Consider the following 4,764-nt stretch of genomic DNA (forward strand, 5'->3'; position numbering starts at 1 on the left):
AGACATTAAGGGCAACATTGAATAAATGGGACCTACTGAAACTGAGAAGCTTCTGTAAAGCAAAGGACACTGTCACTAAAACAAAAAGGCAACCCACTGACTGGGAGAAGATCTTCACCAACCCCGCAACAGACAAAGGTCTGATCTCCAAAATATATAGAGAACTCAAGAAACTAGACTTTAAAGGGCTAATTAACCCAATTAAAAAATGGAGCACTGATCTGAACAGAGAATTCTCAACAGAAGAAGTTCAGATGGCCAAAAGACACTTAAGGTCATGCTCAACCTCCTTAGCGATCAGGGAAATGCAAATCAAAACAACTTTGAGATATCATCTTACTCCTGTCAGAATGGCTAAAATCAACAACACCAATGATAGCCTTTGCTGGAGAGGCTGTGGAGGAAGGGGTTCCCTCATCCATTGCTGGTGGGAATGCACACTTGTGCAACTACTTTGGAAAGCAGTGTGGCGGTTTCTCAGGAAATTTGGGATCAACCTATGCCTGGACCCAGCAATGCCACTCTTGGGAATATACCCAAGAGATGCTCGATCATATGACAAGGGCATTTGTCAACTATGTTCATAGCAGCGTTATTTGTAATAGCCAGAACCTGGAAACAATCAATTTCTTTTTTCAAAGACTTAAAGTTCTTGTCAAATAGATCTTTTACTTGCTTGGTTAGAGTTACCACAAGATACTTTATGCTTTTTGTGGCTATCATAAAATGTGAAGTTTCTCTGACTTCCCTCTCTGCTTCTCTTTCCTTACTGTATACAGGAGGGCAACTGATTTTTTTGAGTTGATCTTGTAACCTGCCACATCACTGAAGAAATTTATGAGCTGTAGGAGTTCTTTGGTAGAGTTTTTGGGGTCACCAATGTACACTATTATATTATCTGCAAATAACAAAAGTTTGACTTCTTCCTTTCCAATTCAAATCCCCTTGATCTCCTTATGTTGTCTTCATGCTATTGCTAGAACTTCAAGCACTATGTTGAAGAGATATGGTGAGAGTGGACAGCCTTGTCTTGTTCCTGATTTTAGTGGAATGGCTTTGAATTTCTCACCATTTAATTTGATATTAGCTGTTGACTTGCTATATTTTGCTTTTATTATATTTATGTATGATCCTTGTATCCCTAACCTCTCCAAGACCTTTATCGTAAATGGGTGTTGAATTTTGTTAAATGCTTTTTCAGCATCGAATGAAATGATCATATGGTTATTTTCTTTCAGTTTATTTATATAATGGATTACATTGATAGATTTTTGTATGTTGAACCAGCCCTGCATCTCTGGGATGAAACCTACTTGACCATAATGGATAATTCTTAGATGTTTTCTTGGATTCTGTTTGCCAGAATTTTATTGAGAATTTTTGCTTTGATGTTCATGAGTGAGATTGGTCTGTAATTCTCTTTCTTGGTTGGGTCTTCATGTGGTTTTGGAATCAGGTTGACTGTAGCTTCATAAAAAGAGTTTGGCAATGACTCTTCTGTTTCTATTGTGTGAAACACATTAAGGAGTATAGGTATCATCTCTTCTTGGAAGTTCTGATACAATTCTGCATTAAAACCATCTGGTCCTGGGCTTTTTTTTTTTTTTTTTTTTTTTGGTTGGGAGGTTTTTTATGACAGCTTCTATTTCCTCACGACGTATGGATCTATTTAAATTGTTCACCTGGTCTGATTTAATTTTGGTAAATGACATTTATCTAAAAACAAGTCCTTTTTTTTACATTTTCCAACTTTGTGGCATATAAGCTTTTGTAGTAAGTCCTAATGATTTAATTTCCTCAGTGTCTGTTGTTATGTTTCCCTTTTCAGTTCTGTTCTTGTTAATTTGCATGTTCTCTTTCTGCTGTTTGATTACTTTGGATAAAGGTTTGTCAATCTTGTTGACTTTCTCAAAGAACCAGCTCTTTGTTTCATAGATTCTTGGATTGTTTTCTGTGTTTCTATTTTGTTGATTTCAGCTCTCAGTTTGATTATTTCCAGTCTTCTACTCCTCCTGGGTGAGTCTGCTTCTTTTTTCTAGAGCTGTAAGGTGTGCTGTTAAGTCTCTAATGTGAGCTTTCTCCGTTTTTTTTTTTTTTTCTAATGCTGGCACTTAGAGCTATAAACTTTCCTCTTAGTACTGCTTTCATAGTGTTTCATAGGTTTGGGTATGTTGTGTCTTTATTTTTGTTGAATTCAAGGAAGACTTTAATTTCTTACTTTATTTCTTCCCTGACCCAGGGGTGGTTCAGTAGTTGACTGTTCAGCTTCCATGAGTTTGTAGGCTTTCTGGGTGTAGAATTATAGTTAAATTCTAACTTTATTCCCTGGTGATCCAATAAGACACAGGAGGTTACAAATATTTTTTTTTATATCTGTGGAAGTTTGCTTTGTTACTGTGTATGTGATCAATTTTCAAGAAGATTCCATGAGATGCTGATAAGAAGGTAAATTCTTTCCTATTTGTGTGGAATGTTCTATATATGTCTATTAAGTCCATTTGATTCATTACCTCCATTAGTTCTCTGTTAGGTTTCTGTCTGATTGACCTATCCATTGGTGAGAGAGGAGTGTTGAAGTCTCCTACTATTAATATATGGGGTTTGATGTGTGCCTTGAGTTCTAGTGATGTTTCTTTTCATAAGTGGGTGCTTTTATATTAGGGGCATAGATAGTCATGATTGAAACTTCATGCTGATGAATTGTTCCTGTTATGAGTATAAAGCATCCATTTCCATCTCTTCTGCTTGATTTTAGTTTGAAGTCAATTTTGTTAGATATTAGTATAGCCATACCTGCTTGTTTCTGAGGTCCATTTGATTGAAAACCCTTTTCCTAACCCTCTACTCTGAGTCGATGCCTGTCTTTGTGGTTAAGGTGTGTTTCTTGTAAACAGCAGAATGTTGGATCCTTTTTCACATCCAATCTCTTAACCTGTGCCTTTCTATAGGTAAATTGATTCCATTGACATTAAGTGATATTAATGACCAGTGGTTGTTAACTCTGGTTTGTTTGTTTGTTTGTTTGTTTTTTGGTGGTAGAGTTTGTGTGTTTTCCTTCTTTGAGTTTTGCTGGTGAAGGGTTGTTAGTTTTCTGAGTTATTGTGGGTATTGTTGGGTTCCTTGGGTTGTGGTTTTCCTTCTATTACTTTCTATAAGGCTGGATTTGTGGCTAAGCATTGTTTAAATTTGTTTTTATCCTGGAATATTTTGTTTTCTCCATTGATGGTGAATGAAAGCTTGGCTGGGTATAGTAGTCTGGACTTGCATCCATGGTCTCTTAGTTTCTGCAGCACATCTATCCAAGACCTTCTGTCTTTTATGGTTTCTATAGAGAAGTCAGGCGTAATTCTGAAAGGTTTATCTTTATAAATTACTTGACCTTTTTTCCTTTTCAGCTCTTAATAGTCTTCCTTTATTCTGTATGTTTTGTGCTTTGATTATTATATGGTGAGGGGATGTTTCTTTCTCTTTATTTTTTTTTTTTTGGTACAATCTATTCGGTGTTCTGTATGCTTCTTCAGCCTTCATAGGAATATCCTTCTTTCGGTTGGGAAAGTATTCTTCTATAATTTTGTTGAATATATTTTCTGGGCTATTGAGATATAAATCTCCTTCTTCTACACCTATTATTCTTAGTTTGGTTTTTTTATGATATCTCAGATTATGATGAGAATTAGTTGGATTTGCTGTTTTCTTTGATCAGTTCGTTTGTTTTCTGTATAGTGTCTTCAACAACTGAGATTCTTTCTTCTATCTCTTGTATTCTGTTGGTTATGCTTGTCTCTGTAGTCCCTGTTCATTTATCCAGATTTTCCATATCCAGCCATTTCTCGGTTTGTGTTTTCTTCATTGCCTCCATTTCAGTTTTCAATTAATTGAACTGTTTCAATTATCTGTTTGGTTGTTTTTTCTTGGTTTCCTAGGTATCTTTTAGGGATTTATTCATTTCTTCTAACTTTTTGTTATTCTACTCATCCATTTCTTTAAGGGAGTTTTTCACATCCTGTTTAAGGGACTCTATCACTTTCATAATGTCTATCTTTTCTACTTCTTCTGGATTAGGGTGTTCAAGTCTTCCTGTTGTATGTTCGCTGGTTTCTGGTGTTACAATGTTGTTTTTCAGATTGTTGGAGGAATTCTTGCATGGGTGCCTGCCCATCTCTTCCTTCAAATGCTCTCTGATGGATCTTCTGGTACATGATTGGGACCACTTGCTGGCCAGGGACCTCGCAGACAAAAGGGCAGGCTTGCTGTGTGCAGGCTCAGTGAAACAAAGGAACTCCTGCCCAGTTTCATTCACCACTTTGTCCCCAAAACAAGCTGAGTTGGGGGATCTTATGACCCTGCAGAAGAGAAGGGGTGCCTGGGAGCACACTGGGTTGGGATAGGAAGAACGAGGCAGTAGCCAGGGAGAGAAACCCCTGCTGGATGGCCAGAAAGTTTAGAGGATTGAGGAGTGTCTGTGTTTCTCTTGTCGGTCTCAAAAGATTAAACCAACAGTTCTTGCCCAGCTATGATACCTAGAAGCAGGTAAAAAAATTTAATCGTTTATCTTCCTTTCTTAATAGCTTGATTTGATATTGATACTGATCAAATAGGATACTGGCACAAATAAACTGAATGGTATTTTATTGTTTAATAACTGTAAAATGATTAACCTAGAGTATTAATGTGTAAACAAGTTTAAACATTGTTTATTTTGCTCCCCTTTTGTGACCTTTGATATTTACCAAACTAGCTGCTGGTAATAAAGTGAAATTGAAA

At 36.5% G+C, this 4,764-nt stretch overlaps 1 protein-coding gene across 5 annotated transcripts in view; it reads left to right on the forward strand.

Annotated features, from left to right (window-relative positions):
- LOC126507302 (complement factor H-like) overlaps window positions 1-4,764 on the forward strand; it is a 325,893-nt gene that overhangs the window by 118,711 nt on the left and 202,418 nt on the right. The window lies entirely within an intron of this gene.

Source organism: Alexandromys fortis, unplaced genomic scaffold, assembly GCF_014885135.2.
Source record: "Alexandromys fortis isolate MF-2015 unplaced genomic scaffold, M_Fortis_MF-2015_v1.1 scaffold_71, whole genome shotgun sequence".
NCBI lineage: Eukaryota > Metazoa > Chordata > Mammalia > Rodentia > Cricetidae > Alexandromys > Alexandromys fortis.